A 13961-nucleotide genomic window follows, 5' to 3' on the forward strand; every position below is an offset into this window, starting at 1 on the left:
TAACAATCAAAACTCAATCACACATCAAGACAACAATGAGGCCTCTTCATCTAGAGCTAATCTACCTCAACAAAGGAAATGGACAAAGGATCACCCCTTTGAGCTCATCATTGGTGATGTATCTTTTAGAGTTCAAACAAGAAGAGCAACTCAAAAAGAATATCTATACATCAGCTTTCTTTTTAAGGAAGAACCAAAGAAGGTAGAAGAAGCTTTGTTGGATCCTGATTGGATTTTAGCTATGCAGGAGGAGCTAAACCAATTTGAGAGGAATAAGGTATGGAAGCCGGTGCCCAAGCCTAAAGGAAAGAATCCAATAGACATCAAATGGGTATTCAGAAACAAGATGGATGAAAATGGCATAGTAGTCAGGAACAAAGCTAGATTGGTTGCTAAGGGCTATTGTCAATAAGAAGGAATAGATTTTGATGAAACATTTGCTCCTGTTGCAAGACTTGAAGCCATCAGAATCTTCTTAGCCTATGAAGCCCATGCCAATTTTAAAGTCTATCAAATGGATGTCAAAAGTGCCTTTCTGAATGGAGATTTGGAGGAGGAAGTCTATGTCAGTCAGCCTCCTAGTTTTGAAGATCCAAATTTTTTAGAATATGTTTACTATCTTTTGAAAGCACTTTATGGACTGAATCAAGCACCTAGAGCCTGGTATGACACTTTGTCAAAGTTTCTTTTAGAGAATCACTTCACTAGAGGTACTGTAGATAAAACTCTTTTTTTTAGAAATGTTAATGGCTCTAGTATACTTGTTCAAATTTATGTAGATGACATTATTTTTGGCTCTACAGATGAAAAACTTTGCAAAAAGTTTGTCAAATTGATGCAAGTAAGTATGAAATGAGTATGATGGGAGAACTAACTTACTTTCTTGGTTTGCAAGTTAAGCAAGTTAGTGATGGAATATTCATTAGTCAAACTAAATACATTTATGATCTTTTGAAGAAGTTTGATCTAATGGATTGCACATCTGCAAAAACTCCCATGGCCACTGTAACTAAGCTTGAATTAAATACTACTGAAAAGTCTGTGGATATTTCAAGTTATAGGGGCATGGTTGGCTCACTTCTGTACTTAACAGTTAGTAGGTCAGATATAATGTTTGCTACATGTTTGTGTGCTAGATTTCAGGCTGATCCTAGAGAATCTCACTTGGTAGCTATTAAGAGAATTTTCAGATATCTCAAGAGAACGTCAAAACTTGGCATTTGGTACCCTAGAGATTCTGGTTTTGATCTAACTGGTTATTCAGATGCAAATTATGCAGGTTGTAGAATTGATAGAAAAAGTACAGCAGGAACCTGTCAATTTCTAGAAACAAGCTTGTGTCCTGGTTCAGTAAAAAGCAAAATTCAGTTTCTACTTCTACAGCTGAAGCTGAATATATTGCTGCTGGCAGTTGCTGTGCACATATTTTGTGGATGAAAAAACAATTGCTAGACTATGGTTTGCAAGTTGAAAGAATTCTCATTTTCTGTGATAACACAAGTGCAATTGCCATCACTGAAAATCCAGTACAGCATTCAAGGACAAGGCACATAGACATCAAGTACCACTTCATAAGGGAACATGTAATGAATGGTACTGTGGAACTACATTTTGTTCCAAGTGAAAAGCAGCTTGCAGATATATTTACCAAGCCACTGGATGAATCCACCTTTTCAAGGTTGGTAAGTGAGTTAGGTATGCTAAATTATTCTTAAATCTTTTTAGATAATTTGCAAGTTGTAATGCAGCCAGAAACTTAATTGATTTTTCAGTCTTCGATGAAATTTTGGCTAAGTCAAAATTTACATCTCGACGGATGATCATTATCCATTGAATTTGATCATCCGTCGGTATATATTTTGTTAATAAAATCAATTACTTTTCTGGAATATTTTATGACACGACGGATAACTAATTTATCCTCATCCGTCGAATTGTCTTATTTTTAGCCGTTGATTCCCAGAACATTATCCATCGAGTATACTTACAGTTTGCTAGTATAACACGACGGATAATTGAAGGAATTTTTACAGTTTATTTTTAAACGGCTATTTGGGCAATTCTTATTGGTTTACTTTATTTTACTTTATTATTTTTTACAGTTATTTTTGAGATAGTATAAAAGCATAATTCATTTTCATTGCTTTTCTTTTATCACTCTCAAATCATCTGCTCTAAATTCTCTCTTTCTCAAAAGAAATTATCATCTCTATCTCTGTAATTTCCACTCTCTAACAATGGCACCAGTCATCAAGATCATGTCACAAACTGGATTTATCTATGAGAAGAACAACTTCACGGCTGTAGTAAACAAGGGGATTCAACAGTCTGGTGACTACCACAAAATGATGGATTTTGTGAAGAACTACAAACTCAACTATGCCATGATGGAATCACCCACCATCTTCTGTGAGGTTGTTGAAGAAATGTGGTCAACTTCTGTGTACAACTCAAGTGATAAAACCATCACACTCACTATCAAAGGTAAGGAATTCTGTATTAATAGTGATGTTGTTAAGCATGCTTCAAGATTCCTGATAATACTGTAACTTCACCACACACAGACACCGACATTGTTAATATGCTTAACTCCATGGGCTATGCACTCCCTACTTCTAAATTAAGTGAAATTAGGAGGTTGGGTCTTAGAAAAGAATGGAGTTATCTATGTGATGTAGTTACTAAGGTATTCTCTAGTAAAATCAGTAATTTTGATTATGTCAATATCTCTATACTTAACATGATTTACATGCTTGTAACTGATAAGTTCTTTAACTTTAGTGATCTTGTTTTATTTGAGTTGGGGTTTAAGTTAGGTGAGTTAAATAAGAGGGGTAAAAATGTTTACTATGCTAGATTTTTCATGATGTTAGCTAACCACCTCTCTAAGGGAATTTTGCTTGAGAACCCAACCAACAAACTAGATTGTTGGGTTCAAAAAAAAATATTGCAAATTTGAACAGGGCAAACCATCACAAAGAGGTGCCACTCCTCTATTTCCCTATAATGGAAGTACCTCAGGTAAGTGAGGTAATCTCATCAGTCTCTACTCTTCCAATCTCATAAATTTCTTTGCACTTTAGTGTAGCTATGGCAACTGTGTCAATGACCCAACAGTTGCCTACCCAAGCTACCAAATCCAAAATTTCTAAATCCAAGTTAAAGAAAGCCCCCTCTGGCATCTCTCAAAAGATGTCAGTTGCAAAATCCACCAAACCTAAAGAGGGGAGTGTGAAGGTGGGTAAGGTAGGTGAGGGACAGGGTGAACATCAAAGGAACCCTAAGGATAAGGTTGGAGAGGTGAGTGTTTCAAAGCCTAGCCACACTGCAGTTTCCCAACAAACTGCAGTGCTTAATAAGGATATAAGCTCATTACTAGTTGCATCCTCCCAAAAGGATGTGACTATTGAACATAGATCTCAGCCAAGAGCACAAGCCAAAAGGGTAAGGGACACAAGCTCAGCCCAAACTTACACTAGAAAGAAGAAATCAAAGACCCTTGGGGATGCACAGGGTTCACACACTGTGCAAACTAGTGCTAAAGACAGTCACTGCACCTTCTCAAAGTCAGGTTGATGTGGCTCCAAACACCAAATTCTCCCACAAACTCTCTGGATGTGGATATGATCAACACATCAATTCCTGATTCCATTTCTTTAACTCTGTTGGGGAAGCCAAATCTAGTGTAAGTGAGCATCATCTTTTGGAGGATTTGTTGGCTCACTTGCCAATTCTTTCAAGAACTGTTGAGACATATGTGCCAAAATTCTCATCAATTTGCACAGAGTCCGCAATAGTTTTCACTCCAAACTCATTTATTCCTACTCTCTCGATGGATATTGTTCATCCTGCGAGTAGTGATTGTATCCCGACGGATAAGCTTAATACCAGTTATCCGTCGGATAGTCAAACTGCTAACCCAACGGATGTCCCTTATCTGTCGAGTGTCTCTGCACAGCTTCAAATTTCATCAATTATCTCAAGTGCAGAAGACTTAGTGGTAGTACAATCACTCCTAGGATTGAGGGAAGAGAGTGTTATGAGTGAGAGTCTGGGTTGCTCCCAGGAAAAAGGAGAGGAAAAGAGTGAAAATATGCAATCCAGTTCTTCAGGATTGGCAAAAGAGAGTGTGAGGAGTCCCACCTTAGATGGTGAAGGTGAGGGTGTGAGGGTGGGGAGCCAAGGTAAGACCTTGATGCAATAAAAGAGAGATAATGAGAGAAATGCAGGTACATGAGATATAAGGGTGGATGTCATTGCAAGTGAGTTAATGAATGTCCAGGATGTAGACAGGGAGGGACTATCTCAACAACCTCAAGTTGTTATAGATTCTACCTCCCTTGATGCTGAGACATTTACTCACCCTGTTCCAGCATATCAACTTTTAGTTGAACATGGCAATGATAATGCAGAAAGGATGCTCAACTTGGTGCACACCACACAGTCAATGCTAAGAGCTACGAATGCCATCACAGCTTTGCCCTCTACAGCTGGTGATGTTGATTATGAGAACGGTGGTTCAGAAGAATTCTTTGGAGGTGAAGGTGGAGAAAGTGAAGAAGAGTCATTGGACATAGGGGGAGAAGTAGGCTCTAGTTCGAGATCAGGCATGCCATCTTGGGCATTTTCAAAGCACTGTGATGAACACTACTTCAAGACAACCCTGATTCAACTCATAAATCAGACAAATTCTGCTCTTCAAACCACCACAAATGTCAACACCAAAAAAGTCCTTCAAACACATCTTGCTTCTCTGCAACCACAACAAATCAAAGGTTTTCAACATGCTCGAGATGTCAACACTATCAAAGGTGATATTAATGAGATGAAAAAGGCCATTTCTGACAAGATGGACTCTAAACTTCCAGAAGCTACAATGCTTGACATTAAGAGACAGCTCAGGAAAAATTATGATCTTGCCACAAAGATAGATGCCTTGGATACAAGAATGATAGCAATGGAAGCATCTCTTACAGCAATTCATCTACACCAAGCTCAACAAACAGACTTGCTTCGAAAATTGGTGGTTGCACAAACCTCCTCCTCTACTCAGCTTGATGATAACAAAAAGGGGGAGATAAAGAGTTCTAGGAGTGAGGGGAGCAAAAAGTGCTCAACATTCAAGTTAGCAAAGTAATTGTGCCTACAATTACTATCTCAAAGCCACCGGCTAAGGACAACATTGATCTGATAAATGAAGCAGCAGCCAATATAAGAGCAGCTGAAACGGAGCAGTTGATTTCAATCAACTGGGAGAAAATTGATGAGGATATTCAAAAGAAGTTTGGGCTAGCAAAGAAGCCAGAAAAGTCAGCCATTCATCACTCTCAAGTCAGGCAAATCTCTGTGAATGAAATGAGCATGAACTATCTGGAAAGAGGACAGCCATCCTGCATCAAATCTCTAAAGGCTGAAGTACTTTTGAAGCCAAGGGTGAACTATCCAAAAACCTCACTAAAGAACCCTTTGGACACAGTGTATGAGATACCTAAGCCTGATGAGAAGAAACTGTTATCAAGATCCATTGCCTTCTACAAGGATCCAGCTGATTCAGCTTTGAAAAGGAGAATTGCTAAAGTTTTCAGGAATGGTAAAGAAATTTGTATGGTGGCTGGACATCCTCAATTTGCTGAAGCAAAGAGAGAAGAAAAGGCAAGATTGAAGTAAGAAAAGAAGCAAGCTTCTTCAGATGCTAAAAAGGTTAAACAAAAGAAAGAGCAAGCTATTATCTTGGCCAACCTACAAGCTGTGAAACCAACACAACAAATTCCTGCTCAGCCATCTGAAATCACTGAATCTCAAGATCCAAAGAAGCAAGTTGAACCACAACAGAAGAAATCTCACAGATACAAGAAATTGACCAAAAGAACCAAAAGGAAATTGAACTTTGTTGGTAAGGAATTGGAGGATCAGTTTTCCAAGGAATCCATTCCAACTACAACTCTAGCATCAAAACCCTCAGTGGTATTTGAAGACATTAAGGTGGTGGATCCTTACAGGAACATTCATGGTGAACCTATTGTGCCTAAGGATGAACCAATAGACTGGGAAAGTCTACCAATTCCTGACTTGAATTTGCCAATCCTTAACAAGCCAAAGAGAACAAAGTCAAGAGTAGTCAAGAAAGTGAAGTTGTCCCCTCTCAAATCCAAATCTCTAATCAAAGCTCAATCCAAAGTCAACAAGGGAGATTACATGTACTTATGTGACATCAAGGAATTCTCTGATCTAAATCTCTATCTAGATGAACTGGAAGAAGTTAGAGGGATTGATGCCTACAGGAATCTACCTAAAAAGTTAGTTTTCAAGTACAAGGGAGGAAAGGAGATTCAATGGCCACTTCACAGGATCCTTCAAGAAAGCCAATATGTGTTGATAAAGGTTTACTCATCATTCAAAAAGAACTTTGGATTCAATATAACTGCAAGAAGACTTGTTCTAAAGAAGATTGAAGAACTGAGGAGTATTAGAGCTAAAGATGCACTCCCAAAGACTCTAACTACTCCTTACACAGGGAGAAGAGTGCATCCAAGGCCCTACTGGATGATGGAGTTCATGGATGACAAAGGAGTTAGAAGATTTTTCAGATTAGAAGACCAATTGAGCATCTCTAGCAATGAGACTCTTTGGAAATGAAAGAAAAGCTAAATCTCTCAGAATCTGATGAATTGGAATTCCACAGACAGTTCCAAAATCAGATAGAAGAAAACAACAGAAAGCTTGGAAAGAGATCCAGACCTTCAAGGAATTAGATTAATCTGCTCAGGCTAGAGGAGCACCTTGAAAATGACTGTGAGCTAATCTTTGTGCATTTTGTTATTTGAAGCACCTTACAGTTTTATCTACATACTTTTAAAGTTGTATTTTTTAGGGTGTTTTGTTATCATCAAGTTTCTTTTAATTTATGGCTACAATTTCAATAGACATAAATTGGGGGAGATTGTTGTGGATATGTTGTGAACTTGATGATTGCATTGACAAAACACCTTAGTAGATTTTACTTAGTGAAAAATGTAGCTCTCGACGGATAAGAAATATAGTCCCGACGGATGACTCAATATAGTCCTGACGGATGATGATTTATTATCCATCGAGTGAGTAGCTTGTGTAATAATGAGTCTATAGCACATTTCTGTATACACCTTGTTTAGATTCTGTAGTAGCACTCAAGTCATATTGACTTTAAATAGATATGCAGAATAGGTTGATTAACTGTACATAGATGATATCTTGCAATTCTGCATAAATGAAGTGAAGTCAAGTGTCAGATAGCTACTCGACGGATAAACAACAATGCCACTCGACGGATGATCAGCAAGGCAACCCGACCGATGATCATTTACTCGACGGATAATCAATTCAAACATCTGTTGACAGTGACAACACAGTCACATGCGTCGAGTGTATGCAAAAAAAATGTGAAAGCCTATTTAACTGGGTTTTAGAGAACAAAGAAGCATTGCCATTTCCATGCTATTATGAAGATATTCAAAGATGCTGGAATAGAGTAATGAAGCAGCAGAGTATTAGACTTGATAGGTTTTGTTTTATTATCTTGTCTTATTACTTTGTAATCTTGGTGATATATAAACCAAGAAGTAGCAAATAGAACAACAAGAATACTAAGGAGAAAATTCTCAGAAAAACATTTGTAAGTTGTATTCTTAGCATTTCTCTATAAAAACTTAGTTGTTCATATTTGTAAGCAGCTGTGAGCTAATCTTGCTACACAGAGTTCTCTTGATATAATATATATCTCTGGTGGATACATTCAAATCTACCAGAAAGTTTTTTAAAGACTTGTGTTTTGATTCATTCCAAGTTATTATTCCGCACTTTACAAATCAATTCACACAGATATATATTTTAAGTTAGAACACTTTTAAACCAAGAAAAAGTTTCAAGAATTCCATTCAACCCCCCTTCTGTAATTCTTGTTGCATTGTTAGGGACTAACAATAACCAACCTTTATGATTCTATTGTCATACCTTCTTGGAATCTTGAATCACCCTACGCTTCGAGATGAATATTGTTTATAATTCAGATTTTTAATTTACATTGTTTATCATATTTTTAATCTGAAATTGGATTGTTTTTAAAAATGGACCATATTCGTGGTTGGACCAGATTCGTGGTCATAATAGGCCAATGTGTGCCTTGGATCCAGTATATAGAGCAAAGCCGGGAGCCTTGCTCAGGGTTAGTGCATGACTGATCAGCAGCCTAACCTTGGTTTTTAAAATAAAAGTGAATATCCAATTCTAATCATTGCTTATTAGTAAACTTGATTCCTTATATCATTTCAATTGATCATTGTTAATCTCAGTGACTATCATTGTGACTTGCTGAGCTAGTTAGCTCACTCTTGCAAATCTGTTTATATTATTTCCAGTGAAATAGAAAACTGGTGGTAGCGAGGATCCCCAGACAAGCGTGCGAGCTAGGTATCCAGGTTGAAATGGGATAAGCTAGAAGATGATGTTTAGCTTAGTTTCTGTTGATAGTTGTAATAAAATTTACTTCTGTTATAAGATAAATAAACTGGGATTTGGTATATTTGTAAAATAAATAAGGTTGTGGCTTGTGGCATACTTTAAACTCCGTCGATCCGTGGATTATGGTAAGTAGGGTCATTGCATATATATCATTATTATACTCACAAACAGGTTTAAATATAGTGTGTGTGTGTGTGTCTTGTGGACCCCAAATTTCTGACCTGGGTTTGGAAGGCGTCACAGGTTCGTATTCCAGAAGAATCCACTAAAATAAATTATATAATGACATTTCAACCCAAACTGCTAGAAAAGATCTGAAGATGTCAAGAGGAGGTAATGAGTCAAGAAGGTGACAGCCTAACGGGAGAAGAAATTACGAGTCAGAAAGATGATAAGGGAATTTTACGATTTTCCTCAAGAATCTGGATACCTAATTTGCCAGAATTGAAAATAGAAATATTACGGGACGCTCACAACTCAAGATATTCCATTCCTCCAGGAAGCACAAAGATGTATCAAGATCTGAAAGAAAACTTCTGGTGGCTAGACATGAAGAAAGAAATAGCGGACTGGGTAAGTAAATGTTATACGTGCCAACATGTCTAAGCAGAGCATCAACATCCAAGCGGATTACTACAACCATTGGATATTCCGAAATGGAAATGGGAACATCTAGCGATGGATTTTATGGTAGGACTTCCAAGAACCAGAGCAAATCATGATGCAATTTGGGTTATCATCGACAGACTAACAAAGTCAGCGCATTTTCTTCCAATCAATGAAAGGTTTTCACTCGACAAATTGGTGCACTTATATCTCAAGGAAATTATGATGCGACATGGAGTTCCTGTATCCATTGTATCAGATCGAGATCCACATTTCGATTCAAGATTCTTGAGATAATTCTAGGAATGCTTAGGTACTAAACTGAATATGAGCACCACTTATCATCTGCAAATGGACGGGCAAAGTGAAAGAATGATCCAAATAATTGAAGATATGCTACGAGTATGTGCATCAGATTTTGAAGGCAGTTGGGATGAACATTTACCAGTGGTGGAATTTTCTTACAACAACAGCTATCATGCCAGCATTGGAATGCCGCCTTATGAAGCTTTATACGGAAGGAAGTGTAGATCACCTGTATATTGGGATGAAGTTGGTGAACGTAAAATTCTAGGTCCACAATTAATTTAACAGACAAAGGAAAAAGTAGTATTTATCCAGAAGCGACTAGAAGCAGCACAAAATTGACAACATAAATATGTAGATCAAACCAGAAAGGATATAGATTACCAAGAAGGGGAGCACGTGTTACTAAAAGTATCACCTTGGAAGGGATTAACCAGATTTGGCAATAAAGGCAAACTGAAGCCACGATACGTAGGTCCATTTGAAATCTTGAAGAAAGTTGGAAAAGTTGCGTACGAGTTAACCTTACCACCTTATATGCAATATATTCATAACGTGTTCCATGTGTCAATGCTTAGGAGATATAATCCTGATTCGAGACATGTAATAGAATATGAGCTAATAGAGATTCAAGTTGATTTGTTATATGTAGAGCAGCCAATAAGAATTATAGATCAGCAGGAGAGAGTATTGAGAAATAATTATGTTCCTTTAGTACGATTTTTGTGGAGAAACCCTATAGTTGAAGAGTCAACCCGGGAACTTGAGAGTGAGATGTTGGAAAAAATCCCCAGTTATTTTCCTAGCAAGATTCTGAGGACAGAATCCTATTAGGGGGGAGAGGATGTAACGACTAGGAAACTACAATTGTATTATATCATAATAAAGGTGAAATTATATGTTTTATTATGTCATTAAGTGTATCTAGTCATAAAAACCCTAGCTGTTATGTGTTATGTGTGTTCTACAACGTCAGGGTATTTTCCAGGTATTTATCGGATATTTTATTTTGTGTTAAAAGCTCTCGTATCAAAAGTTATACGACCCGAACTTTGTTTTAATAGCTGACATTTCAAATAAAATAATTGTCCTTATTTTTCCTAGTATAGCTTGTACCATAGCGTTATTCTGAACATCCAGTTATTTTAGGAATTTTCTCGTTTCGCGAAAAATGACTTTTTCAGGCCCCTTCGGGTGTCAAAAGCCCCACAAAATCATAATTTTATTTTTATAAAATTATGGGACTTTCAATTATTCCATTTCTTTGTATTTTTGAATTATTCATAATTTTTGGGAAATTTTGGTATATATATTGTATGTATTTAATATTAAAAATTTAAAAATTAATACACAAATTTTATTAATTAAGGACCAATTAATTTTAATAGATGTATAATTAGGACCTTAATTTTAATTAAGAGTATTATTTTACTCACTATAAATAGCCTAATTATTATTAATTATTTATAATTATATTATAAAAAAAATTAAAAAAATTCAAAATTCTCTGCAAACTGGGTCGGATTTTCCAGATACGGGTCGAGGAATCAAACTGTGATTTTAAGCAATTCTGAGCATCAAATCTGTTGATGTGAGTACTCAAATCGATCCTCTTGATCTGTTCTTTCAATTTCTAGCATCAATTTCATGTTTTGATTCGATATTTTTCAATTTTGATTTCTACGGTTTATGTTCGAATTAGCGCTTTTGATTCTAGGGTTATTTGATTGATTTGATGATTGATATAGCTTTGCTTGAATTTTACAGTCGATTTATGCTATCAATTTCATCAAATGATTCCTGTATGATTGAATTCGATTATTAGGGTTTATACCCAATTTTTGATTTGAACGTTTTTTATTTTGAAGAAGCTGAGGTATATAGGGTGGTAGGGGTTTGATTATACACTGAATAAGCTTTAATTTAAGCTATTAATCTTGAAGTTTCATGTACAAATTCGTGAATTCGATGTTTGGCCGGATTTTGATCGATTTGGCCGGAGATGCTTGTTCCGGGATGATTCTGGTGATTGAATGGTTGATACGAGTTAGTGAAGTGATTTAGGATTGATCCCAGCTATAAAACACACCAAACGATTGAGGTTTTGGCCTGAATTTGGCTGATCAGAGTCTGGGAAACCCACCGGAAACTGGGAATTTTCCGGTGAGTTCTTCCTGACCCGATTGTTCTTCAAGACCCGGTTGTAACCCCATTTTGCAACCCTGTTTTGATAACTATTTTTACTTTTTATTTTTATAAATTATAAAAATCAGTTTCATTTATTTTATAAATTGATTATTTAATTAATTTATTTATTTTATTTATTTTATAAATAAATCTAATATATTTTCGAAAAATCAAAATTATTTATTTCTTTAATTATTGATTATTTATTTATTACTTATTAATTATTTAAAAATGATTAAATATTTTGATAATTAATCAATTTATTTTCAATAATTCATAATAAATTCATTTCAATTCCAACAATTATGAAAAAAATCATTTTTAATCCTGATTTTTTCCTAAATAATTATTTAAAAATATATTTAAGGTTCAATTATTTTGAATAATTGATTATTTTGAATAATAAATTGATTTATCCCTATTTATTTAATAATAATTGAACTGTTTATTCGATTTAAATGAAATGAGAGCCCTTCGACTCAGAAAGATGATCTTTTTCTATAAAAAAATGTTTTAAATCTGAATTTCTTCCGGAATCGAGTCGGCTTTCGATATTTATTTACTTATAGACCCTATTAATTATATAAACGAGCCTAATTCCGGAAATTAAGAAACAAGCCAGATCTAGTACGATAATGCGAATATTGATCCGATTTCGATTCTAAAAATATTTTTAAACCTAGAATGACTATGTGACTTATATGTTATGTGAATTATGTGGTTAATCGAGTCCTACTTGCTAGTAATTATTATACAAGTCAGTTTTAATCGTACGGGTAGACGGTAAAGGCTACATGACGTCGGTTCGAGACGCGATTAAGATACAAGTCAACTAAATAAGCATATTTCTTTGATAGATATGAAGCCAGCAAGGCAGACCGAGCCAGTGTTAGAGAACTGTGATATATTTACGGTAAATCACGTAACAGGAAAGTTTTTCCCCTATTCTAATTTCAGAATAGTGAATTTTTTACTTCAATTCAACTTCTCAACTCAATGAACACTAATAATTCCTATTCACATACACCGATACACAATTATTATTCTCTTATTTGTATTTCATTTCGATTCCTGATTTCTCTTGATGCACTGAATACTCTATTCATATTCTAATAGATCACATATTATATTTATCCTGATATATATTCTGATGTTGGGATACATCAAAGCATACCGATTGTTATGGTTGCACATCTGTGGACTGGATGGTGATGTTGAGGATCAGGTATACACTTGATCTTATGGATCGAGAATTAATCGGATCCATGTTTTGGGCCATTGAGCCTGGGGTACCCGACTGGATCTATATATAGAGGTATAGATCTGCACTGTATCATGACTGATTAGTGGGATTTAGGTGCGAACTTGTGTCCAGTCTAGTTTATTGATAATTTCCGATCGTGGCCTTCGTTTCCTTTTACAGAAATACATAGTTACAGATACCATAAGATAACCGATTCATTTAGATTTCTTATAGTACTATTTATATATTGTGGACTTGTTGAGCAAATTATGGCTCACCCTTTTTTTGTTATTCACTTTGTTTGTTTTCAGCCAAGAAAGAGAATGAAACCTATTCGGACTCGCGTGGTAAAGAAGCGTGTCAGGAAGCGGGATCCTCTAATACCAAGAGTGCTAATCCCGATAAAGGAAGAGAGCTTTGAACCACCTGAGCAGGTGTAGTGTAGATAGATATGGTGTATGTTGAATAAAATGAATTTAGTTTAAAACTTGTTTAGATAATGGTTTGCAATAAAGAGAGTTCTATGAAATTTTATATTTGGGTTGTAATAAAGATAGTGTGTTGTTCTTTTTTCATACCTCAACCTTAAAAGATCCTGGATATATGTAAAGGGGTTAGATATATGTTTGCATAATTATTATACAGGTTTGTATTATACTGGATATTAGCAAGTAACCCCCAGATCTAGACCGCGGATTTGGAGGGCGTTACAGTTATTGACTAATTTTGATGATTGGGATAGCTTCCTGATGTGATTTGCAATTGATTCGCATATATATTCGCATCGAACAATTACCAGAAGTGTTAGCCGAGTTCTTCATTTTTTCGATTTTTTTATTTTAATTTTTAAGATTTGTTGTTAATAGTTTGATGTTATAAATTGCTGGGTCTGATTGGAGTTGTCATAAGCTTCGAATTCGTGTAAGAAACATTAAATTTGGTTAAGGTTTTGGTGTTGGCCGGAATATGGCCGTGTTATTCGTTGTTTAGATCGGAACTGATATTCCGAGTTGATTATGACGTGATTCTGGTCTCTCCTAGGTTGTAGAAGCGATAGGGATCGTGTTGGTGTAAAAATCGGGAATGGAATGCTGTATTTTTCCAGGGTTTGGGTCGCCGAAAT

This window comes from Apium graveolens, chromosome 8, assembly GCF_009905375.1.
Source record: "Apium graveolens cultivar Ventura chromosome 8, ASM990537v1, whole genome shotgun sequence".
Lineage (NCBI taxonomy): Eukaryota > Viridiplantae > Streptophyta > Magnoliopsida > Apiales > Apiaceae > Apium > Apium graveolens.